The sequence below is a fragment of the Mustela nivalis genome (genome assembly GCF_964662115.1).
Source record: "Mustela nivalis genome assembly, chromosome: 2".
Lineage (NCBI taxonomy): Eukaryota > Metazoa > Chordata > Mammalia > Carnivora > Mustelidae > Mustela > Mustela nivalis.
Genome location: NC_139021.1, coordinates 30,122,383 through 30,149,009, shown reverse-complemented (window position 1 = coordinate 30,149,009; position 26,627 = coordinate 30,122,383). Strand labels below are relative to the sequence as shown.

Here is a 26,627-nt window from a genome sequence, read left to right as displayed (position 1 = left end):
TAATCTATTGTAATCTATGTAATAATTCTTTTGTATCTATTTAATTTGCAGATACAGGTCTAAATGACAGCCCACAGAGTGGCAATATAGTCATTCATATGACTAAGACAGTCTTTTTGGATTCAGATAGGTAAAATATGCCTACTATTTAAATTCCCTACAGTTTATAGTCATGATGGCCCAGCATAAATATGACTTTCTGAATAAAAATGTGGTGACTTAAAAATGGAGAATTATTCTACCTAGCGAGCGAGATTCTAACCATGACTTGGCCACTACCTGGGACTGTGACTTTGGGTCTTCGGTTTTCTTATGTATAAAATGGTGCAAACATGTCTTCTACCTTCCTCATGGGTTTGTTCTGAACATGGCTAGGCCTATATATGCTGTTTGAATACCCAGCATTAGTCCTTGGTTTTCTTTGGGCATATATAAGTCTATCTTTCATAACATAGTGGACTTCAGTTATCCAAAGTCAGGTTAGCCTGGGAATTGAAGAAAAGAATAATTCTGCAGGGGTCTGGGAGAGGTAAATTTGATATATAAGGCAATTACACTTCATAATAATGGATGTGGCAGAACCTTGACAGGATAGCAAATTAAAGACGATCCTACTCTATGTTAGTTCCATTGCAAATCCTTCTCTGGAGACTCTTCCATGTCCAGATTTGAGAATTGGCTTAATTTTCCTGGACATCTTTTGTCTGTTTTAGCTTGCAGTAAGACCAAACAGAGGATAACATATAATAAAAACAATCACATACTGCCAAAGTAAACCTCTGTGCAAAAGAGGAGGTTTGTAGTGCTTTAGAAACATTTAAATATAATTAGGAATATATATATATATATATATATATATATATATATTAATGTGTGTGTGTGTATATATATATATATATATATATGTATATATACATATATATATATAATGTACAGAGCATATCCAAACAACAGAACTGCAGAAAATAGTTGTGGCTACTCCCTTCATCTAAAAATAATTTCAACCTAGGCAATGTGGTAAGGGTGCTGTAATCTTCTCTTGCACATTTTTACATGCCATAAATATTGAAACATAGTTTTTCTTAAAAAAAAAATCTTGTTGCAGCAAGAACTTTGAGAGTACAAAATCAGCATCTCATGCTTCCTACTTCCTTTTCAAAATGTGTTGTAAATTACATTTCAAAGGCTTATACCTACATTCAATAACTGTGTTCCCTTTAAGGCCAACAGGTCAAATACACCATAAGGTAAACTACCCATAATAATTTTTACCACATCATCTGCTCTTCAATGATATCAAGAGTTCCTTATTTTAAATCTCATGCTCAGAAAACTTATTTCTATTATCAACACACCCACTTAATACATGTCTGCCTTTTGGAAGAGAGATCTGCCAAACTCAGACTTAAGCTTTATGAAACTGAACAAACTGCAACCTAACATTGACCATATAGTAAACAACAACATACACTTATGATTAGAAAGCAGAATCTAATTCATTATGATCAAGAAGGTTTGACAATTCAGTTCACTTTTGGGTCACAACATCGAACTGAATGCTCTGAAGCTTGTCCTATGCTTAGTACAGAAGATACTTAGTGATATCTGCTCCTTACCACCTCTAGGAAGTTCACAAAATGGTCAGTATTGTTGTTACTATCCAAAGCGAGGTAACCAAAATTATGATGTGAGATTAAATCATCAGAGAATCTATCGTTTGAAGATCCTGAAAAGAAATCAGATTAAATCCCCAAAGAATTGCTTAAAAAAATGGTTCAGAATGATCAGAAGAATAGAAAGAGGCCTTTACTTTTCATTTATTTAATGAACACATGAACAGCAATTCGTATTTGGTATTATTTCAAATTTTATTAAGATTTTATTTATTTATTTGACAGAGAAATAGAGAGTACAAATAGGCAGAGTAGTAGGCAGAGGGAGAGGGAGAAGCAGACTCCCCACTGAGCAGGGAGCCCGATGTGGGGCTCGATCCCAGGACCCTGGGATCATAACCCAGGCCAAAGGCAGCCACTTAACCAACTGAGCCATCCAGGTGCCCTTCAAATGTTTTATAGATAATAACTGATGTAATTCTTAGAACAACCTTCTGAGGTAGGCACATTTATTATGCCCATTTTGTAGACTGAGAAGCTAAGGAAGGCACTGAAAGAGGTTGATGTCTCTGCTTTTTATTCTCTGCACTATCAAAACAGCTGGGCTTAACAAAGAGCTCCTTTGACTCAGATTCCTAATCTGTAATATTTGCTGTTATTAAACTTTTTTTAAAAATGGTCACATTTTCCAATTGGCATTATCAGTTGCCAGGTACCACTGAAATGAAAATTTAATTGAAAAATTAACTACTAATCAAAAATTATTTTAACTCATAAATATACTTACCCAAGCCCAAGTGCAGATTTCTGTCCATGACTATGGCCTCAGATGATGTGTGTCTTCATACCTCTGGCTCCCATCATAATGTGGGCTTGGTCTCCTGAGCACTGGGGAGCAACTTGCACCGTATATACGACAGTCTAATTAGTGTCTCTGTCCCTGGCCCCAGTTCATCTAGAAGCCTCACTTAATCTTTTTATTTTCTCACTTATCTTTTTATTAATTTAAAAATGCATGTGTTTATTATAATAGGTACAATAATGTAAAGACATATTTTCTAAAAATAATGATCTCTTCCACGTTGACACTCCTGGGTTAATAGCCTGACGTTCTGGTATGCATAACTTCACAGCCTTCTCTAAGTTAATATATATAAACATATGCATATGTGTTTGCTTTAAAACATACGCACACTGTTTCACAAAAGTGGGGTCACACTATACACATTACCGCACAATGTACTTTCTCAAAAGAAAACCACAATGGATATCCATCTGAGTCAATGGAGAAATATAACTCATTTGTTTTAATAGCTACATTATATTTTAAAATGTAGACGTGTTGAAATTTTTTCAACTATTTTACTCTTGAAAGAACTTCAGCCTCTCTCTAGTCCCTTAGACATGAATACAAAATATCCTTGAAAACAGTCTTGTATATAATCATATGATTACTGGTACATTTATTTCAGTAGGAAAAATTCCCAAAATGGTATATAAAATGTCATTTTTGCCAATTCTTTTCAGAATGATGGAAGTAATTTATTCACTTCAATATGTTAGAATATCTCTTCTCCTACATCCTCAAAAGTATTGGGTATCATTCTGCTTTAAAATTGTGACAATATATCGGGGCGCCTGGGTGGCTCAGTGGGTTAAAGCCTCTGCCTTCGGCTCAGGTCATGATCCCAGGGTCCCGGGATTGAGCCCAGCATAGGGCTCTCTGCTCAGCAGAGAGCCTGCTTTCCTTCCTCTCTTTTTGCCTGCCTCTCTGCCTACTTGTGATCTCTGTCTGTCAAATAAATACATAAAGTCTTAAAAAAAATTTGTGACAATATAACAGGAGAAAAACTTTATATTTTACTGTACTTTTAATTTTTATTTGACTAATAATGAGGATAAACACCTTTTTAATTTAGGAGTCACTGCAGTTACAAATTTACTGATATGTTGTTCTTTTCATTATTTTTTTTTATCAGTTTTCAAGCAATTTTTGTAAATCAATCTCTTTTTTGTCTAGTTTCTATCACCTTTTGCCACACAATCAGGTCTATGTTTAAGCATGTGGCCTTCGGGTTTTCCATTTCTCTTACGAATATCTCCCCTACTCCTATTCTTCTCCAAATCCATTTATAATATTTTAATAGTATTATTTACATTATGTTTTTTCAATCTACTTAGAATTAATTTCATGTGTGGTGTGAGGTAATTTTATTCCCTTCCAGAAGGAGTTCTGGTTTTGCCAAACTGTCCACTTAATAAATGATCTTTTTTCTCATTGGAACAAAATGCCACTTTTGCCTTATATTAAGTTCCTACATCTATGTGGATCTATTTTTTGTCTCTTTATTCATTCCATTGAGCTCTTTGTCCATTTCTAAGCCAAACTGCATTGTTTTGATTATGATGGCAGCATCAGTCTTATTATTTATTGAATAGGGCCTAATACCAGATAATCAATGAATGTTTGAACATGAAATGCACAGTGTAGAAGAAAAAAATTAGTGTTCACAACAAAAATTATATCCTGAAATTTCCACACAAATTACATGTTACTTTCTAATTTTTTCCATCAGAGCTTGCTGATGTCTTTACTTTCTACCTATAAGTATTTATTACTAGTATTTGAACCTGACAGTGAACACTCTATAATAGATCAGTGACTTCCCAGGATTTCAAGTGGGGAGAGGAGGCTGCCCGCAAAGGAGGATGAGGGTACTTCTTTGGACTACGGAAATGTTCTATATATTGAGTGTGATGGTGGTTAAATGACCGGACACATTTGGTGGAGCTCAACAAACAGTACATTTTTAAAATGTGCATTTAATTGTATACTGATTTTATCTCAATAAATTTGACTTCTATGTTTGAATAGGAAATACATCATTTTTTTCTATATTTGGGGGATAAAACCCTACCTACTTTTTGCAATTTACAAATTTAGAATCCAATTATGACTTTGTTTCAACCCCCTGTAACAAAACGAATGTGGAATCTTAATGAAGTCACTGATGCATTTAGACTTTCTGTCTTTTGAAGAAAGTTACATTTGAACCGTTTTTAACTCCACAGCAATTTGTGGAGACCATTCATCCTGGGGGAAACAATTCACTCTTTTATGTAGATTCATAGAAGTTATTAGAGATCCCAACAAGCATTCCATGACCTGTGAAAGGTACTGATATTTTTCTAATGCTTGGGGTTAGGGCTGGAGGTCTGGTTCTTAGTAGCTTCTAAGCAGTAAGTTTCCACTTAAGGAAACTGAGGCAAAATGAGGTTAGGGTTGGTAGAATTACAGTGTTCTCATTCCCACTTTCTCTATTTTTGTCAACACATTTAGGGAAAACTCTTCTCCCAGCTGACTCTTACTAGAATACACAAGCAAGAAACTAGACCATTACTTAGAAACCAGAGGCCAAAAGCAAGAGAAGATTGATGAGCATTTCTGCTGAGAGCTAGCCCCAGTCTCAGTCCCAGACAGAAGGCCAGGGGGTTCAGTTTGGTAATCCATTGAAACAGCCCTGATGGTAGCTCCAGATTTAATGTTATCAGGGTTTATCCTAGAGGAGTTAGTTTTCAGAGTCAGAATAAGGAGGAGGAGAGGGGGATGAGGGTAGGTTTAAGAGATATCGTAACAATGTGTCTGCTTTTTCTCACTTGTGAAAATGTAGGCTATCTGGAGGTAAACTGATAGAAGCCATCTTGAATTAACAGATTACCACTAATACCTTTCAGCCACCTATATAAAACTACAGAGTAAACTTATGTGATTTTTATTCCCAGCACCATTCTACTTTTCAGAGGATTTTGCTAAGCCTTTCCTTCTGTGTTTATATTTATATTTTATTACATTAATTTCTTATTCATTATTTGGACAGGATAATTCAGCATATTCAAACCATATGAAATATTAATAACCACTACAAATTAAATGGCTCTTCTTAGAGCTTTCTTATGGATCTTTTTCCCCCTTGAAAAGACCAAAGGTGATCAAGTTTGGCAGAGTGCTCTGGTATTTCTTTCAAGTGGGGTCTCTCTCTGTAGATTGGAGACTATTAAGGTAATACTAATATTAATACTAATAAATAATAAAGTAATAGATGCTATCAAGTAGCATAGAAAAGAGCACTCTAAATGTTGGAAATGTTCGACAGGAGTGAGCTGCCTTCAAAAAGGAATACCTAGAAATGTCCAAGCTGAACCTGGATTGTTTTCTTTTTGTTCCTTCAACTTTCCTTTATTGAGCACTTGGAGACTCTTATAAGGCAAGTGGCTAAAAGATTTCATGGTGGGGGATGGGTATGGACTGGGTCTGGATGGGTCTGAACTCAATGACCTATAGGGTTTCTTCCATTTCCATGCTTTTTAATTCCAAGTTTCCACATATGCATTCAGTATTTCCAAAGGAAAACATCACGCCATGTATATAATTCACTGGTTTCATAAGTTCACCTTCTATCGCTGAATAATTTCCCACTATATCTTTGCCAATTAAAGATAACATTAAACACTGTTACAAGTCTGCTCTGATCTATGAAAGTCGTAACAAAAAGTGGCAAATGTAAACATTTACTGCAGTATTTTACTCTGGCTTGAACTGTAAGTCAGGATATTGTATAACATCTACAAACTATTGTCACTTCTATGCTTTACAAAATGTGTTTCCTTGAAACATACAAATTTAACTCTGTGTCAGGGTATACCATTAAAAGGCATATGGAATTGGATACTTAGCAAGAAGAGTTGCCAAAATATAAATAAATAAATAAATAAATAAGCCAGGATGCACTTTTTAATTATTGTGTGCCCAGAGTGAGAAACTGAGAGTAAAATAATTGGCCTCAAGGAGGGTATAAGTGTCTTTTGCTTCCTCATTCTTTGGCAAGCGATCTCATTCTCTAGCATTAGAACAGAAGCTTTGGTGCTGATATGCTATTAGGAAAAGCATTTGATTATTGGGTTAGAAAGCACTTCAGCATCTGAATAGCAGAAAGAAAATCATCTCTGGAGTTTGTATTTGAGAGAGACCATGATCTGTTTATACCAAAGGTACTAATAGAACAAATAGGGAAGGTAACCTGAAAAGAACATCAGTTAGTAGTAGCAGCTAGGGCTACTTTGGGAAGCATAATGGGAAGATCAGAGATTGACCAAATATCATGCTGGGAGGTTTAGGATAGGTGTTTGTTTATTTAGGCCTATTTATCCTAGATTAGCTGAATTATTTTTCATTCATCTCCACATTTTGCCCCTTGTAGACACTGAAGTCTAGGTTTTCAACCATAAAACAATAATTAAAAATGAGTATACTAGGCAAGCCATCATTATCTTTACAAATGGCAGATGATGGAGATATGTCAAGAAATTAAATCCAAACTGAAAATAGCCCTTTTAAAGATTTTTTCCAAACACTGACTATGCACAGCCATTGCTTACAGCTTTATTCCCTTCTAAATATTCTATAAGATAAACTAAAAGGAGACAGAAGAGACTGATTGGCAGTTGAGCATCTCTCCTGTTTACTGGGTAGTGAGGACTGTCAGGCAAGCTGATAAATAAATGCTAGTATCAGAGGGAAGGAAGGGACTCTGGCCGGAGAAGTGAATCACTGGTCTCTCATTGGGAACTATAATGCTGCTCTACCTTAAAAAAGTATTTAAAAGCTCAATGAGGCAATTTCCATCATTTGATTTCAACTTCTTTAATAATGGTATTAGTTTTTTGTAGAAGGAATATATAACTTTCTGTTTCTTTTTTGTTCCTTTTTTTGTTTTGTTTTAATTTAGAAGAAGGGTACCATAAAAGCATCTTTCCTAGAAGAACTATGCATGCCTATGCTGTTTTTCACCTCCCTGTCCTCTGGAAACACCCATAAGGGCAATGGGCCAGCGACATCTGAAAGGCCTATGGCAAGCAATATGAAAATGATGGAAAATTTTAGGCTCAAACAAAATAAAGCCAGATGCTTCTGACCCATACAAACATTTCCTTTGTCTGATGGTGACGTGAGGGGCTCTCCGCCTTAACAAATTTCACTTTATCCCCTCTTTCTATGAGTCACAAGTCTGTGATAACTCACAAAAATACCAGGTGTTTCAGGAACATGACTTTATCATTAACATGGTTCCCAAGGATCCCTTCTTTTACTGCTTCCAGATCTCTGAAGCTGTGCTACAAAAGCCAGGCAGCACTACCTTCTTCCCACCTAAAGTTAGGTCCAGGAACACTGAGCAAGGTTATCAAAGAATGAGTCATGTCTCAGAACCAACCATTCCCCTTGGAAGTTTCTTATTTGCCCTCATTGTCCTTACCTCATTCCAGTTCTATGATCTTGCTTTGTTGAGGTCATAGTACCAGTCCTCAAAGGCCACATGCAAGCCCAGTTAGCAGAGTTGTATTTTCACTCTCAAAACACTTCATTCTGTTCAACGAACCCACCAAATGCCCTAATTGGCCAACTTGCCCATGCATGGGAGGGCTTTGGTTTGCTATGATCAAATACTAAAGTTGGAATGAAACTAAATCGAATTATTATCAGATTATCAGGGTTTGGCTGATTCTTTGCCCTTCATCATGAGACAGATGAATTCTGAACTGGCTTGCTACCAAGTGCTGACAAGAACTCTATTACGGGAGGGATCGGGAAGTGTTAAGCATCCCTGAAGGATTTATATATATTTTAGGCATGCAACTACCTGAATACCCATAGCTTATTAATATGTCCAAAGGAAGAGAAATAGTTTTCACAAATTTAGTTCTTATTTTATGCCAGAGCTTTGATTCCATTAAAGATTGTTTAGTTTTACAACTGTTTATTGATCATAAGATATATACAACATAAAACACAACCTAACATACTAATTAATTGTGATGACCCATTAATAACCCGTTTCATCTTCTCATGAACTGCCCGAATTTGACATGGCAATGGAAACTTTCCTTTATCCAAGTAAATGATTTTAGACTGCCTGTGCTTACTGCCTCCAAGTATCACTTTTTAGTTATAGTTTAGCTTATGAGCTCAAATGTAGTTTAGCTCATTTTAACAGTTGTTGAGACTAAGCAATTTGTACATGAAGATTCATTATGCTATGTGTTCCACTTTTGGGTGTGTGTGAGAACTTCCATATAGTTAAAAGTATAATTTAAATTTGTTTTTGTAAATTGTTTTTAAACCCAATTATTTCAAGGGAGGTATTAGGACTTAACTCAAAGATGGACTTGATTGCAAAAGCAAATGACCTATAAGCTTTAAAACTCTTCACCAGTTTAAAATTGTAAAAATTCCTTCTGAGCCAAAGAGAAAAAGATTTTCTATCTTTTGTAGTATTCACAAGCATGAAAAGTCTTTTGAGGGTTCATATAATCCATTTTCTGCTCTCAAAGCAGATTTTAATCAAAACTGTTCTGGAGAGAGTGATACCTAGGTTTTGCTTTGTGTTGTGGTTTTTTGTTGTTGTTGTTGTTGTTGTTGTTTTCTCTTAGCTTTCAAATTAAAAAAATAATTTCAGGGGAAGCTAAATATAATTCATGTATTATTATAGAAAACAATGTTTCTTAATTTAGGTTCATATCTAGAGGAATGGAATAGAAAAAAGAGAGAAGAGATTACAATTAGAAAGAAACGTAATCTTTATTCCACAAAGAAATAGTCTGAGAAGACACTGGGGCATTTTCAGTTTTTGATAATGCTAACTGTTCTGGGAAAATAACAAGAAAGATTCTTTCAGAGTTATTTCAACAGCTGTAGTATTTAACCAAATTAGGAAGAACAAGATCAGACAATAGGCAATAGAAATTAGAATATATATTTAAAACACACAAATTTGCAAAAAACACACACACACACACACACACACACACACACAAAACCCCATACACTTTTCAAAGCCTCCATTGACATCCATCCCAAAATATCCAGGTCAATTTTAGTTTGGATGAAATTAATTTTAAAGTTTTGACAAATACGTAACACAGTATGTTAGTGTTATATCAGTGGCTATAAGTAGGGACCAACGTTCACACAGAACAGTAACTACTGGAGAGAGAGGAGGGGACACAACTTCGTGGATGAAGCTTTTATTTCATCTTCTATTCCAGAAGCTTCTCCCCATGTTCTCCGACTTTCTCTCTGACCTGTACCTTCTCCATCACCAATAGCAAACTTTTAGAAGATCAGTGACAGTAAGGACTGTGATAGACTTAGGGCAAAATGTTTAAAAGAGGGCAATACTTGATATTCTAAAAATTTTCCCTGAAAACAAGATTCAATTCAAATGATGTTATGTTAGGCAAAGAAGTTATCAAAACAAGTGATCATAACTTTTATTGTATATAAAAAACCACTTGTTGCTTTGCGTATTAATCAGCATGAAGAAATAAGCACTTCTTTCTCCAAATTAGTTGTGTTTATCCAGGCTTTTAATTCTGTCTTATTAACAAGGTCACCATTTCAAATATAGGTAATGGATTGACTCCTAGAGGTGAAATAGTAAAAGGCTTTCAAGATCTTTTGTAGACAATCCCTGGCCCAAAAGTCTGTTCCAGCAATTGCCTGGGTCAGGCTCCAGTCTCACTAAGTCTCTCTCCATGGAGAGTTCTAAACTTTTTCCACTACAGCACCATAAGAATGTGAATCCTGAAACCTATAAGGTAAACTGACATGAAAGAGTCAGCGCAGTGGTCAGACACATGAACCGATACCACCATAGCTTTGAGAAGCGACCCCAAAGATAATGTAAGATGATAGGTACCACACTTGTGGGGTAGAAAGGACTTAAGAAATGTCAGGGAAGCTGAGATGTAGACACACACAGACTGGCCCTCTTCAGTGAAAGGTCCAGCACAAAAAGGAGGATTTCAAGTAGAAGGTCTTTTCTCTCCTCCCAGACTCCCAACTTTGCTCAGAACACAGTAGAGCCATCTGTACATCATTAAGAGAGGAATGGGACTTTCTAAAACATGTAAATATTTATTAAATACACACTAATTACTGCTCATCCACTACTCTTACAGTTTATCTACAAGTCCCTTTCTAAGGGACAGTTTATCTTCTAAGTCCCTTTCTAAGGTAGGACACTTGAGAGTCTAACCCCCATTGCAGGATGTCAAACTGGGAAGGAGGGGAGTTTGTTCCTTTCAAATTCATCAAATATATTTCAAAGATTTTATTTATTTATTGGAGAGAGAGAGAGAGAACACAAGCTGGTGTGGGGGTGGGGCAGAGGAACAAGGAAAAGCAGACTCCCTGCTCAACAGGGAGCCAGACTTGGGGCTGATCCTGGCACTCCAAAATCATGACCTGAATCCGAGGCAGATGCTTAACTGACTAAGCCACCCAGTCCCCCTATGCAAATATATTTCAAAATACACTTAATAAATTAAGTCTCCCTCCCAAAAAGTTTGCCTCATGATTACTACTAAACATATTATGATCCTTCAGACAAATTATACAAACTCAATAGTACTCTGGTTTGGTTTGGTTTTGATTTTGTTTTTTGTTAATGCTCCATGAAAGCAAAATGTTTTGCCTGATCTGTTCTCTGCCATATTCTGAATGCCTTCAACAGTGCCTAGTACATACAGGTCCTTGGTAAGCAGTTAATGAATAAATGAGTCAAAGTGTTTTTTTTATAGCAGTGGACATCAAGCATCACAGTTGTCTGAAAAACAGTAAATGTCAAATCACAGCTTTGTAAGCAGGGGACAGTGTTAATATGCTCTTCTCATTTCAAATTTCTTTTAAAAATAACTTGGCAGTATACACATTTACAAAAAGTCCTCCTAGAAAATGGCTGATCTTCTTCAAAAACCCATAAATGTACATCTTACCCCCACTGCCAATATATGATTGGTTTTAGCATCAAATGCCAGTTTCTAACCTTTAATCCTGCTGCAAAGTGTTGCTTTGAAATGTGTTTCTGGGCCTTCTGCAAATTGTTTTGTGGCTTGCTGACTGCCACAAGATTCTGAGTCCATAAACTTTGCTTTTTGGGGACCAAGTCATAGATACCTTATCCAAAAAAGTCTTTATTTTAAGCTCTTGTGGTTGATATGCAATTGTTCTACTGTTCAGCAGTTCATTCTGGGTAATCATTTAATATTAACTGATCATCTGTCACTATAATAAACGTGAAATACGCATTTCTTTTCCTTTTCTTGTCATCAGTTATATTTTTAAAAAGCTTAATATTCAGATAAAACTCGCCTCTTCCCTTTTTTTTCTCTTTCCAAATAAAACCAATCTTGCAAAACCACTAAAATGCAGGAGTTATCAAAGAACCACTGTAACAATCTTGGCTATTTCTACAGGTTGGAACAGTCATTTCATTTTGGGAGCCCTACATACTGTTCAGTAGATTAGAGAGATGAGATAATGCACTAAAGATCTGAAGCGACCTGCTTTTAACTCCTCAAAAGGATAATACATAACTGAGGGCAATGAGTGGGTTGATTGATAGTCGTTAGCCAAAGGGTAAGATAGTTGAACTTCACATAAAACTTCCATTAGTTCAATAGTTCTTTGATGCAGGATTATTCTATGTGCACTTAATAATATGGTAAAATTCATTGTAGAATTCAGATTTGTATATACACAAAAACTAACATACATGTTTACATATAAAGTCATGTTTATGCTCATTGTTCATTTTATGGATTCTAGTTCTCTGAAAAATCAGTTTGGAAAGATCTTTTAAAAAAGCAGTTTACAATTAATGTTTAAACCTACAACATCCAAGAAATGTGTTGTCTTTGCTTTGCCTTAATGCTTATGTTGGATAAAACAACATTTTATCAATGGTATCCTAACTTTGCTCCTCCATCCTCTCCACATCTAGGATTTTGAAATAATAATGAAAAGATTCAATCAGACATTGAGTGATTATTTACTTGGGATGCTATGGAGATTCCACTATTAAGAATTTATCTCAGTGAGGCGCCTGTATGGCTCAGTGGGTTAAAGCCTCTGCCTTTAGCTCAGGTCATGATCTCAGGGTCCTGGGATCAAGCCCAGTATTGGGCACTCTGCTCAGCAGGGAGACTGCTTCCCTTCCTCTCTCTCTGCCTGCCTCTCTGCCTACTTATGATCTCTCTCTGTGTCAAACAAATAAAATCTTTAAAAAAAAAAAAAGAATTTATCTTGGGACACTTGGACAGATTTACAAAATTATATGTTTAACAATGAACATTTCAGTTTTGTTTGAAATGGTGAAAAACTGGAAACAACCCTATATCTGCTGGCTTGCTTTTAGCTGCAAGTAACAGACTACCTAACTAAGGAGGCTTAAACAATAATAGTTTATTAGCCCCTAAGAATTCCTTAATTCCTTGGAGGTGTGTAGTTTCCAGCATTAATTCAGCAATTTAGGAGTGTCATCAAAGATTGAGAATCTTAATCTTTACATCCTATTATCCTCGGCATGGTCTTATTCTTAGTCTTTACTCCTCATGGTGACCTGAAAGCTCCTGTAGTTCTAGACATCCTACCTCATACTATCACATCCAAAGTCAGAGAGAGTAACAGAAAGTCCAGAAATCAACCCATGCTTATATGGCCAATGAATCTACAACAAAGGAGGCAAGAATATGTCATGGGGAAAAGACAGTCTCTTCAATACATGGCACTGAGAAAAATAGCTACATAAGAAGAAATCAGAGGAGGAGGAGAAGGGGGAAGAGAAAAGAGGAGGGGGGAGGAGGAGGAGGAGAGGAGGAGAAAAGGAACTGGGCCACTTTCTTATGTCATATACAAAAATAAACTCAAAATGGATTAAGGCTTTAAATGTGAAACCTGAAACCACAAAATACCTAAAAGAAAACATAGGCAGTAATCTCTTGGACACTGGCTTTAGCAACATGTTATAGATACATGTCCTCTGGCAAATACAAAAGTGAAAACAAATTAATGGGACTATACCAAAATAAAAAGCTTTTGCATAGTAAAGGAAACCATCAACAAAATGAAAAAAAGACAACCTACTGAATGAGAGAAGATATTTGCAAATGATTTATCCAATAAGGGGTTAATATACAAAATATATAAAGAACTCATATAACTCAACACCAAAAAACAACCTGATTAAAATGGTCAGAAGACTTGTATAAACATTTTTCAAAAAAAGATACACAAATGGCCAACAGATACAAGCAAAGATGCTCAACACCATTAATGATCAGGGAAATACAAGTCCCAACAAGAAGCTATCACCTCATACCAGTCAGAATGGCTACTCGTATCAAAAGGATAAGAAATAACAAGTGTTGGCAGGCATGTGGAGAAGAGAGCAGCCTCATGTACTCTTGGTGGGAATGCAAATTGGTGCAGCCACTATGGAAAACAGTATGGAGGTTCCTCAAAAAATTTAAAATAGAAATACTTTATGATCCAGTAATTACACCATTGGGTATTTACCCAAAGAAAACAAAACATTAATTCAGAAAGATATATGCACCCCTATGTTCGTTGCAGCATATAGACAGTAGCCAAGACATGGAAGGAACCCAAGTGCCCATTGACAGGTGAATAAAAAGATGAGTGTGTGTGTGCAATGAAATACTACTCAGCCATAGAAAAAGAGTAAGAGCTTGCCATTTGCAACAGCATGGATGGACCTAGAGGGTATTAAGTGAAAGAAGTCAGGCAGAGAAAGACAAGTACCATGACTTCACTTACATGTGGAATCTCAAAAAACAAACAAAAACAGAAACAGAGTCATAAATGCAGAGAACAAAATTAACGGTTGCCGGAGGAGAGATGGTAGAACGAGAGAATGTGTATGTGTGAAACAGGTGAAGAGGATTAAGAGGTACACACTTGCAATTATAAAGTCAGTCAGTCACAGAGATGAAAAGTACAGCACAGAGAATAGTTATTAATATTGTATGGTGAAAGATGGCAACTACATTTAATATGGTGAGCACTGAATGATGTATCCGGAATCACTATGTTGCATACCTGAAACTAATATAACCTTGTATGTCAACTATTTCAATAATTTTTTTTTTAAGTGAACAAGAGGAAGTTTCTCTAAGGAAGAAAACCTATTCCAGAAATTTTACTTAGCCTCTTTGACCAGTTTTGGGCCTTGTGCCCTATGCTTAGCTGAGAGACTAAGAAACTGAGTAACTGGCATTTTCAGCCTCTATTATGGGAGGCAGTATTTGCTAAGGAGGAGGAAAGAGAGGCTATTGAACTGGTAACCAGTTGGGTCTGCCAGAAACCTCAATGTCTCAAAATAGAATATCCATCTAGTATAATCCTGTGCTGCTAATGTAAATGATAATATGGGTAAAAGGTACATTATACGAGAGGGGGAAAAAAGGCACAAAAAGTTTGATATACAAACTTTTGATTTAATACACAAAGTTTATATTATAAAGTTTGATACACAAAGAATATACACCAAATTTTAACTATGGTTATCTCTTTGGGGACAGGATTAGAGGGGTATTTTTACCTTCTTTGTATTTTTGTATTATCTACTATTTTTAATTAACAAATTGTTTTTATAGTAAGTGACTGTTTTCAGTTTTTAAAAATGATACAATTTAAAGAGAAACATTACATCCTATGAAAATATTAATATTCTTTGGCTCAGGTTGGAAGAAGCAAATTGAGCAGTCAAAAAATGAACAAGACATTTTAATCCAAATTTATTTTGCATTACTGTCATAAAGAAGGGGGGGGGGAAGAAAGAGAGACACAAAACAGAAATCAAGCAAAACGGTCACTGGAGGACTTTAAACTGGAAAAATAAAAATGTTTTGTTAAGAGATGATGATACAACCAAAAGCATTAAAGAAAGGGCTGTTGCAACTTAATATACTAGAGGTATTGCTCTATGGATTTCTTCACTTATGAGAATGCCTTTCACTCTTGCCAAGATCAGCTTTATGCTGGCCACAAAATTAAAATAGTCTAAGGGAAGAAGAAAAATACTCTTATTTTGGAGAAAGTAATTCACAGTTTTAACAGCATGATGATATCTGCCAATATTTTCATGTTTGGTTAAAACAAATGGCTAACAATTTTCTTGATTCTTTGAACCTTTCAAATCATTTAATCATATAAATTTTATGTATAAATACTTCTCACTGCAAGAACTTCAAACCACCAAGAATAAAAGTCAAAATGAAATTCCCGTTTCATTGCCTCCAATAATCCTTGCCTTTTTTTTTTCCTCTCCAAAGAGATAACCACTGTTAAATTTGGGATTTATATCTTCAGCTATTTTCTATATATTCAGATTTTTTAAAACCTCAGTTAAACCATGCTAATACATATTATTATGTCAGGAGTTTTTAAAAACATAATATGTCTCGTGTATATGTCTATGTTATTATATTAGGTCTCAAATTTTTTTTAAATCAACTAACCAAACTATTTAAACAGTTTTCTTTTGATGGACATTTTGATTATCCCCAGTACTTTGTTTTTATTTAAAAAAACTGCTGCATTGAATATTTCGTACACCCAATTTTGTTTCTGTTCATAGTATCAATTCTGTTCATAGTATCAACTCATAGAAGTAAAATTGCTAACTTTAAACATATATATATTTTAAATTTGAAGATAATGACACACTGCCCTCCAAAAAGTCTGTACCAATTTCACACTCTCACCAGTGGGGTTTGAAAATGCCTATTCTTTCTCATTTTCAGCAGCACTTAACAACAACATATGTAGGATAATATCATTGTTGCTTATATAAATTCATATTTCTGTGAGTAATAGGTTAAATTTCTCTACGTGTTTACTGAGATAAACACATACTGATAACAATACCTTGGATTTATATTGGGTTATTATTTCCTGAGAACACATGGGTTGATCCCTAATTATATTAGCCATATTCATCTTTACTTTATAGAAAAATGCTCTCTCAGGTATTTTATATTTTTTAATTATAAAAAAAAAATTTTGGGGGTGCCCAGGTGGCTCAATGGGTTAAAAACTCTGCCTTCAGCTCAGGTCATGATCCCAGGGTCTGGGATCGAGCCCCACATAGGGCTCTTTGATCGGCAGGGAGCCTGCTTCCCCTCTCTGCCTGCCACTCTGCCTACTTGTGATCTCTCTCTCTCTATGTCAAATAAATAAATAAATAAATAAAATCTTTTAAAAAATTGTATATTAATGGTAGTAAATTTTGAAGTGCAGAAGCATAAAGAGTAAGGGAAAAATAACCTATAACCCTACCACCTTTAGACAACAGATTACTTTTTCATATTCTATGATATACAATTACATATGTATATAACATGTATATGTAGTATATAAAATAGCTACATTATATGTATATCTGGAGAGAAGACATTTGTTTTTAAAATTGAGATCGTACTGTATATATTTCATATTCTTTGTTTTGTATATTATAAATACTATATGATGTTTTTATATGAATTAGTCTTCAAATTATGGCTGTCATGTGGTATCACAAATTTAGGAGCCAGGCCTTTATTTTATGTTGAACTTATAAATTATTTAATTATTTTTAAATTTAAAATAAGAACTGCTAAATATCCTTATAGGTAAAATTTTATATTCCTCCCCATTTCCCTCATATAAATTATGATAAGAGAAATTGTTAACTAGGGTATAAACAAAAATTTTTAAGTATGGGGATTTCTATTTATACTTTAAACTATGTGTATATGTATCCATATTTTAATAATTATTACTCCCACTAGTGATGTTTTAGAGTGCTCATATTTATATATCCGTGAAATAATAGGTATAAAACATGGTTTAATCTTTTATAATTTAACAGATCAAAACTGTTGTTTAATTGGCATTCCTATAACTACAACTGATTTTGGACATTTTATCATATGTGTTAGAGCTTAATCATTTGTATTTATTCTTCACTGAATTCCCTAAAATATTCTCTGTCCACTTTTCAATTCAGTTGCCTACATTTGCATACTGATTTATAAAATCTTTATAAAGAGTGATATTTATCTCTGGTTTCTTTTATTTTTTGACATTTACTTCTTTAATAAATCTGCCATACATATAATGTACAGATTTAACTAAAGCAAACCATGTGACAATATAACTGGAAAACAAATATTGAAAAAAATGACCTATTTTAGAAATTTTGAAATATAAATGAGCAATATGCATTCTAATTGTGGCATTTTCAAATTATTAGAAATGACCATCAATAGCCAAAATTATAAAAAAATTCCTTTTTGAATGTCCCAGAATCAAGTTACATTAGTATTAGGAAGCTCTGTAAGAAAGTTTTCAGTATATTAATGAAATATATGAGTATATATTCTTTTAAGCCTGAAGTTTAAGTTCCAGAGTAAGAATATTCAAATGATGCTTTTTTGGACTTCAACAAGATAGTTAAGTATTCTGTGCTTCCTTTTCCTCAATTATAGTAATAGAGATGAGTAAGAATGCTACCTATCTTATAGGGTTTTAAAAATAATTAAATTATGTATTTATGTAAAGCACTTAGCATTATGCTAAGTCAGAATAAAACTGTTACTCCATAGGATCATAATAATGACTATTTTAGAATTATTTTTAAAACTTAAAAAGGAATTTCTCTATCGTTAAATATTATAACAAACAAAAAGCAGTTTTACATAGCCTAGCTTCTTTGGGAAACTCCTTTAAGTCAGTTTATGTTTGATGAAAGCCTGCAGTGTATTGGTCTTTGGAGAAAACCCGAGTTATCTTTGAAGTGTTGGTGACTCAGATTGATGTGTTTCTTCCTCTTTGGTGTTCATTCTTAGCCCTTGGACAATTGAAACAGAAAAGACATGGCCTGAGGGCATTCTTTTCCACAATGGTGCTTCCATGGATTTGACCCAGGCCGTGCATATGGCTCCCAGTAGGCGGATTTTATTTAAATGAATGAGATTGTTCTATGTTTAATTCATGACGCAAGAATTTAAAAGCACATTGATAGGGTAGATCAAAACATAACGAGGACCATATTTCTATAAACTGAAGATTGCCCCTTAGAAAGTTGATACACAAAATACCAAAATGCATAATTAAAAAAATCCTCATATTTAGAGCTGTACACAAATACCAAAGGTTAATGAACTGCTTTTGAATTTCCACCACTACTTTGTAAGTTTCGTTTCTGTTCATAACTGACAAGGCTTCACGCACAATTTAAAATCATGTTTTCAGAAGAAAAAGAGGATGGAAGCATCATGCTTGAGAATCTGGCAGCCTACCTAGACTTTCAAGTGCTCTGCTTCCCCAGTCCATTACATGGAAGAAGGTAGTTAGCTTGAAGAGAGGAAAGAAAACACAACATGAAAGTCTTCTCACAAAAACACATCTGAGAAAGCTCAAATGAGTGAATAATAGAAAACAGCCAACAGTCAGAGGCTTGGGGTTGATCTCTTGGTTTGTTTTTCTTTCCTCTCCCTCCTACTGCCTGTCTTTTGGTCAGTTCTTTGCTCCTTGGCACCTCTAAGAGAGGGGGTGTGTGTGTAGGGTCAGACAGGGGAAGGGAGAGGATCATCAGTCAATTTTGTATCTTACTAGTCACTTAGAGAAAGGTTACATTAAAACAGAAGACAATGAGGATTAGGGATTATCTGTGACTTTCAAAGACCATTGTTCCTCCATTATTATGAAAACTCAACAGTGGGCGCAGACTGACTCTATTTTTTTCATGCACATGGGGAATGTGAATTCAGTAAGCATTCCCATATAGTCCAGAATTCACAACTCTGGAAGTAAAGTAACGTACAGAAATACTATTCTCTTAAAAACAACAACAACAAAAAAAACCCAGCAATGGGTCAGACACAATTAGGGAAAGCCGAAGTCTAGCTGTTTTCAGGATTTATCCAATATTAGTAACATTGTGGTTTTGGAATGACCATATAAAATGTGCGTTCAGAGGTGTTTTTCCATTTAATGCACTAACTTCTAAAAGTTTGCTATGTTATCCATATGTTTCTAGTTTGTGTACATTGAATATTTCAAAACTGCCATTTTGTAAGAGCTATTTGATGTTCAAGAAGGCTTTTTTGTTGTTGTTAGAAAGCAGAAATCATGATTTGTAGAGGGAACTTTTACAAGTTTGAAAAGATTGCTTTTGGGGTTTTGCTTCACTTCCTTCCCCTTGATGTCTTTTAGAGAAAAAAACGTATTCCTCTCTCTGATACTGAAAAGATTCTTCATGCTCAAAATAGAGAAACAGAGCAGGAGATAGGGTTGGGAGGTGAGGGCTCTGCTGTCTTTATGAACTGCTACTGTTCAAAATCAACCCATCCAACTCCTTTAAAGCACTGCTTCAGCAATGAAAGATGTTTAAATAGTGATAATGGATTGCAAATAAAGGGACTCTTATCTTTGGAATTTTGAAGTAGACACCAGGAAGCAGTGCAAATTTAGTTTAAGGCTTACCCCCAAAGCTGAACTTTCATCTTTTATAAGTCAGTCTGTGCTTATGTGTTTCAGGAATATATAACAGAGCTTTAGAAGCCTGGTTAATCACATATAAAAATAAAACTTACAGCATTTTCTATAAAAACAAGGACTTTGAAGTAATGATGATGATGATGATGATGATGATTTTTATTTTATTTTTCCCAGAAGCTCAGTGTCAGGTAAATGAGGGAAAGAGGTGAGAGGAACACATACATGGGTCATGGATCGCAGAATGATAAATCTTACTCCATCCATTAATTCCTTCATCCACTCACTCATGTTTGTCATGATGAGCACTGGGTGATGTATGAAACTGTTAAATCACTGTACTGTATACCTGAAAGTAATATAACAGTGTATGTTAACTATACTACAATTAAAATATACATACATACATATATATGGTAAAAATAAATAAATAAATAGCCCCACATTTTCCTGTAGCTAAACCAGTGGCCCAAAGCCAATTCTTTCATCTCTGATTGATATAACATTTCACCCTTCCATCAATCAATCAATCAATAAATCACTCTTTTATGGAGTTCTCAATATTTTTCACAAGTCAGATTTTGTTACCGCTGCTCATCTGCTCAACTTGGATTCCCAGGACAGCATCCCACCAGCTTTGCCAATGGGACTCTGACCTGTTGGTTCTGGACACCACCCTTCAGGCTCCTTGGTCCCCCAACCTGGCTCAGAGACTCTGTCCTGCCCTGCTAAGCCCTTTCTGTTCTAGTCTACACTCAGCTCAGTGCTGCACGGACAGCAATCTGGCTTTCTCCTTCCTAGAAATGGGTTTCCTCCATCAAAAGTTTCTGATACTCTCAGTGCCCTACTTTTACTCTTTCATGGGCAAACTCTCTTAACATATAACCAGGGCCAATGAGATTGTATTTCTTCCTTCTAATTTCTCAACCAGGGTCATTTTTCATACCAGAGATGCCTTCTTTTGAAGACCTATTGTCCATTTCCCTTAACACCCTATTTATTTACTTCTAAACTTTCAGAACCCTCACTCATAATTGTAGTATTTATTTTTACCTTCTTTGCTGTCTAAATAGACTTTGGGCCTCATGAAAAGTGGGAACATACTGATTGTATTTACTTTTGGATCCTCTGCATTTTGCATAGTTCCTGGCATGCAATAACTATTAAACATATATGTGCTAAATAAATTCATTTGTTCATTCACCCATCCAACCATGTATCCATCCATCCATCCATCCAAGAATTATTGAGCCAAATGTTGTGCTAGGTAAGAGAGAAGTTATGACAGACCTAGGGGAAAATAATTAGGGCCAAGTGGGGCTCTTGATGTCCTTCAAATCACACTTCACTGGCAGCAGCTTACACCACTTGTGCAGGCTAGCCCTGGATAAAGGTTAGAGGGGTGAAGCATGAGCAAGGACAGAACTCACAAATCATTGGCTCCTGACACTTGCAACAACTCTGAAATCCTTTAAAACTGTTACCTTCAATTTCAAGGCTCTAGTACTCACTCTGCTAAGAAGTCTTTTGACACTCTAACGCTGTAACTTCTTCCCCCCTCAATTCAGAGCAATTGGCAGATCTTGGGATTGATGTTCTAGAAACTGGGGAGAAAGTCCCCAGGTCAGTGTCCTAAGGCTCTGGAATTACCTCCCACCCAAGCTCTACTTTCTTCTACACAGGGCAACATGCCAAAAGAGCCCCCTTTCCTACTGCAGTCCATCAGTGACAGATGAATACCCAAAACTTCAGTTTTCCAGGCTTGTCTTTCCCTCTTTCTGCAACTGGGCTATAACTGCTTTAATAGCTGGAAAGTGTCCTATCTAAAAATCTAAGTGCTAATTTCAACCTTAGGACAAGCTAGAAAAAGAAACTATAAAAAAGAGAGAGATTAAATTAACTAACATCTTCTCATGCTATGTTACTTATACACAACAGTGGCTTTCAGGTTATGTACCAGAATATCAAATGATTTGACACAGTGAAAAATATAAAATGTGCTAGTTTCCCCTGCTAGTACAATTAAATATATTCAGCATAAAATAAGTTTAATTGTTACATATTAACCAAGGTGATACCTTATTTTTTAAATGAAACTTTAGCTATAATTCTCAGAAACTATATCAGTTATCATTTATCTCTTATAAAGTATTACTAAGCTTTTCAGCTTCATAAAATGTTATGTAGCTGTTTGTACCAATTAATTCTCATTTTAATTTTTTGTACCCCTATACAACTATTCTCATTTTAGAGAAACAATGAGAGAAACAAAACTGTTTTAATAGATTTGAATGAAATTACAGAATATAAATTTGGTAAACAAGGCTTAAGACCCCCAAATCCTGAAGTCTTGATTCAACTACTCACCAAATATGTAAAGATCTTTTTTATAGCATGCATAATGCAACAAAACTCATATAATTCTACCATTTGTTTTTGCCCAAAGAGAAAGTGTCTAGATATGTCAGTGGTGAAAAATAAAGGAGGCTAATCTATAGGTTTCAATCTTTAAAAAATGGTTCATTGTTGGAGTTTGATTCTTATGTTGTCTCCAAGTTATTTCAAGTGCTGCTGTGTGATTTTCAAAAGTCATAAAAAACAACTAAATATAAGTCATATTAATATTTTAAAAAGCATTGTTTGGTATGCATTTATTCTAAATTCAACAAGAATTTCTTTAGTTTCTTAGGTATTATCTCACCTAAATATTATTCAATTAAAGTGATAGGTTTTTAAAAAATATGTACCACATATATTCAGTACAAAAAATATAAAACTATGTAAAGTATAAAGTACATAAAAATATAAAACAGATGAAAATGAAAAACTATGTAAAAATTTGAATGCAGATATGCAAGTGAAAGAAAAAGTATAGTTATTAAGATTTGAACAATCTTTTTATTTTTTAATTTTTTTCTTTTTTTTTTTTTGAGAGAGAGACACAGTGAGAGAGCATGAGAGGGGAGGACAGAGGGAGAGGCAGACTCCCCATAGAGCTGGGAGCCTGATGTGGGACTCAATCCCAGGACTCCAGGATCATGACCTGAGCCGAAGGCAGTCGCTTAACCAACTGAGCCACCCAGGCGCCCCGAGATTTGAACAATCTTTTGAATGAAAATCAAAGCACAATGGAATCAGCAAGTGGATTCCTACTGAATAATAAAGAAATATATACCAATTTATATATGTTATCATGCTTTTTTTTTTGTTATGATGCTTTTAATGGCTGTTTTAAAATAATCTAACTCAAATTGGTAAAAGCAATTAGGAAATACATCAGCTCAGATGATTCAAAGTTCAAAGCCAAGACCAACTTCAATATTACTAGATACAACTACTTGGATATGTAATCAAGATCCCATAATCATTTTCTCTCTTCTTTCTCACATTTACAGTTAGACTTCATCCTAAAGCTAGTTTTCCTTGGTCGTCTGGTGGTGAGAGTCACTAGAGAGAACTACATGCTTCCTCGTATATGTTAGATCAGAAATTCCCCACCTTGACATTACAGAGACCAAAATCATTTTGGGCCAAATAATTCTTGTGCTGTCCTGTTTCCCCTAGAATGTTTAGCATCATCCTTGGCCTCTGCTCACTAGATGCCAGTAGTATTCCCCAAGCTGTAACAATCGACAATGTCTCCAGACATGGTCAAACATCCCTTGGGAGGCAAAATCGCCCACAGTTAAGAACCACTGCTATAGGGAAAGGCTCTCTAGGTGATTATGGGGGAAATTTTTCCAGAAGCCCTTGTGAAACATTGTCTCAGACTAAAAATAAATTACATGGCCATATCTAAGCCAATCATGAAGATTAGGAAAATTTTCATTAGAATTATATCTCAGTAAAAGCTGGGGGAAAGGGTAAAAAAAAGAAATATTCTCATGGGGACTAATTGGGTCAAATTCATAGTAACAGAAAAGAAGTCAGTTTCCCTTCAATCCTGGGGGCTATATAAGGGAAGATGGATTCCTAAACAAAACCAGAATTCCATTAGTGAGAAATAAAGGATTCAGAGTAAGCAATCAACAACATTCACAAAACAGTTTCTCAGAACAAACAATACTGACTCTGATATGTACATTAAAAGAAATCATTCAGGTAGATCTTCATAGACAAAATACTGAGAATTGTGGTTAAAACATTTATTTAAATCTTTATTTAAATGCTAGGCCACTAGGCACAAGTGATAAGGTGATAAACAAGATGGATTTCCTGCCTCCATGACACTTAATGGAAGACACACTAAAGAAAGGTCATTACAAAAATTATGTAAGTATTGCCATCAGATACGATGAGATTATTACCCACACTTCCTAAGAAAGAAAGGCGGCCTTTCTAAGGTTTGCCTGCCTTATTCACTCTACTCCCAGTGGATGGGAAATTGGATGGCTCATAGCAGATTCTTATAAATATTTATTGAATTAATGAATAAATTGATGCCAAAATGTTAAGATTCTACTCTGCATCAGGCACTGTTCTAAGTTTTATGGATAAAGCAGTGAACAAATTAGTGAAAAGTAAGAGACAACAATCAGATAAATAGATGTGGCCAATGTGTAAAACCAGTGTGGCCTGTGCCGTAACTAAGAATATAAGTATTTTTCTGTTTCACTCCTTCTTCCTTATGTAGTGGAAGAAGGAAAGTTTAGCCAGCCTGGATGACGCAGCATATGACCCTTCCATTTACTCAGGTAATTCAGCCTATGGTGACTTTAAGCTGTGAATAGAGTTTTAACCCAAGCATAGCGGGATCAGTTTAAGGTAATTACTGAAACTTGAAATTTGACTTAGCATGAACTCTTCTCCGCTGCCTCTCTCAGAACAACTTCAGGCTGGAAGGCAAAGTCCTGATTCCTCTGCTTTCCCTACCTCCCGTCTTGTGATTCTTTCTAGCTATCTTGTCCCTGACTCAGGTAAAAGTAAAAACTAACAAAGATGAATGTCTGTGGAACATTGTTGGGACTAGAGTGAAGTGAGTGAGGTATTTGCCTCAGATGCAAAATTAAAACAAAAACACAGGAAGCAAGATAAATAACATTTAGTGAGTAATAAATATTAATTATAGCAGTGTTAATAAATATTATGCTAATATTAATATGAAATTATTTTAACAAAATATTTTTATGTTTTTATTTTTATTGTTTTTAAAGACTTTATTTACTTGAAAGAGAGAGTATGAGAGGGGAGAGTAGGAGAGAGTATCAGAGGGAGAAGCAGACTCCCCACTGAGCAGGGAGCCCGATGCAGGACTTGATCCTGGGACTCCAGGATCATGACCTGAGCTGAAGGCAGTTGCTTAACCAACTGAGCCACCCAGGCACCCAACAAAATATTTTTAAATCAAAAATAATTTTTAAAAATCAATGATGAACAAAGTATCATCAACAAAGAAAAAATTTTAAATAAAGATAGTATTGGTGATAGTGCCTTCGTGAACCATGCTGGAGCCTATGGAAAAAAGAAAATTATTAGTAATGTTCAGTCAGGGCAGTGAGTCTTGTGAAAGATGGATGGATTTTAGGTGTATCTTGTATGTAGAATAGTAGTGATTGGGGATTGACTAGATGTGGTGAGATATATAGTGACTCCAATTTTTGGGAAAGGAATGCAGAAGGATAAGCAGGTTTGGTAGTGAAAGTTAATTCAGAAAAAAAAAAATAATAGTCAAGTTGAAATTATAGGACCTGAAAATGTTCCATCTGATCAGGATGCCCAAAACAGCCTTGATACATGGGTATAGGGCTTATGATAATATCCTTAAAAGCATTAATTGCTCTGTCGGGAACCCTCAATAGACTCTAAAGGGAGAATAGTCAATAGGGTCAATTCTTCAGGATCTGGTGGGAAGAAGTAAGGGAGGCCCCAAAACAATGGAATCCAATTACAAAGCTTCTGGGAGTCCACTTTGATTCAGACTAAAAAGCAGATTAAAATTCAGATTAAAAAACAGACTAGGTAAAGAAATGAATGGACTACATGTCTTTACAATTATTTCCCATTCAGACTGTTTCATTCAAGCAACCCTTTGACAAAAATTAAACAGGAGATAGGTTGAGGTTATCACCTTTGGAACAGGGTGAGAGTTCAGGCATTTGCGTTGCAGATTACAGGCAGAGAGAAAAATCAAATGACTAGACAGTTTTTGTTTTTGGTTTCTTTTTTTAAACGTTACCGGAGTCTAACTAAACTTTTTGCCAAGGCTCTCATATGAATAGATAGTGAGGTAGCTATGGCTGTGATACATTTCGTTGCAAAATTTTTAAACAAGTGAGAGAATTTTCTCTCTCATGACTAAAGAAAAATCGCAATTCTCTTAACAACAAAATACCTGGTTATAGACAATGATGAAAGCAGCGCACCCTTAAGAGGGTTAGTTGCAATATGCCGTAAAGTACTAAATGGATTTACTAAATATACAGACAAGATATGTGATAGTAAATTAAATTTATTGGAAATAGTGTAAAGAATTCTGTTTTACAGAAATCGATCTTAAGCCATTCTATCTGACAACTGTTAGGTAACAGAAGCTCTAATTGATGATAAATTAATAGCAAAAATTCATGCATAAATCATGAATCAGGGCATATCAGGGAGGAGACACACATTTTAAAAGT

At 35.1% G+C, this 26,627-nt stretch overlaps 1 protein-coding gene across 4 annotated transcripts in view; it reads right to left on the bottom strand.

The window, feature by feature from the left end:
* The window catches only part of ANGPT1 (angiopoietin 1), a 339,791-nt gene that overhangs the window by 137,639 nt on the left and 175,525 nt on the right, over positions 1 to 26,627 (bottom strand). The window contains exon 1 of one of the 4 annotated variants that reach the window (XM_082720025.1): positions 2,401 to 2,582. The exons of the other annotated variants lie outside the window; for them this stretch is intronic. The gene's annotated coding sequence lies outside the window, so the exon portion shown is untranslated. Of the gene's footprint in view, positions 1 to 2,400; positions 2,583 to 26,627 lie in introns of those variants that run through there. 4 annotated transcript variants of the gene reach the window in all.